Below are 738 nucleotides of genomic sequence, written 5' to 3'. Positions count from 1 at the left end.
AGCCACAGAGAGACCAGGAAGTACCAGACAGCCCCTGACTATGTCGTCGGAGCTCCTTTCTCGTTCTGTCGTGAGAGGTGTCTGGAAAATGCAAATTTGCTTGGGTGCGGAGATCTGTGAGCTGGGGAGCTAATCTGTAGTTCTTGTTGCCTGGGCAGTGAGATCAAATAGTATCTGGTTTGGTCTCAAAAGGAAAAGCGAAGAGGAAGTGTTGCAGGCTGCAGCACAGAGAAACTCAGAACATACTGCGTACTGGAACAGGTTCAGCTAAGGCCTGGGTTCAGTTATATCGAGAACCAGCAGAACGCAGTGTTCCCTGTAAGCTCTGTGCTGGGGCCATCACTCAGGAGAGATTCAGATGCCACCCAGCTGAGCAGCAGAGTGCCCACAGCTGGCAGCATGTGTTTCTCTTGGTGGCACACATCCGAGCATGCTTCAGGGAATATAAACTTGATTCCACACACGGGTGGAAGAAAGTGAGAGGGAATATCAGAAGGGACTTGTGCTCCCTGTACGCGGTGCACTCATGCAGCCCCCAGAAGGCATTCAAATGCTGCCCCACTGATTAGCACAGCGCCCACAGCTAGGTTTTGTGTTTCTCTTGGTGGTGTGCATTCGCACACGCCTTGATGCATTTGGGATGTAAAATCCTCGTTAATTGGTTAACCGGTTAGCCAATGGGGGAGGGGGAGGAGGCTGTGCCAGGGACAGGGCTGCCCTAGTCCAGCTGGAGCTTCT

This window comes from Carettochelys insculpta, chromosome 26 (assembly GCF_033958435.1).
Source record: "Carettochelys insculpta isolate YL-2023 chromosome 26, ASM3395843v1, whole genome shotgun sequence".
Taxonomy (NCBI): Eukaryota; Metazoa; Chordata; order Testudines; family Carettochelyidae; genus Carettochelys; species Carettochelys insculpta.
The sequence above is the reverse complement of the archived record's forward strand: the minus strand, read 5'-3'. Positions refer to the sequence as shown.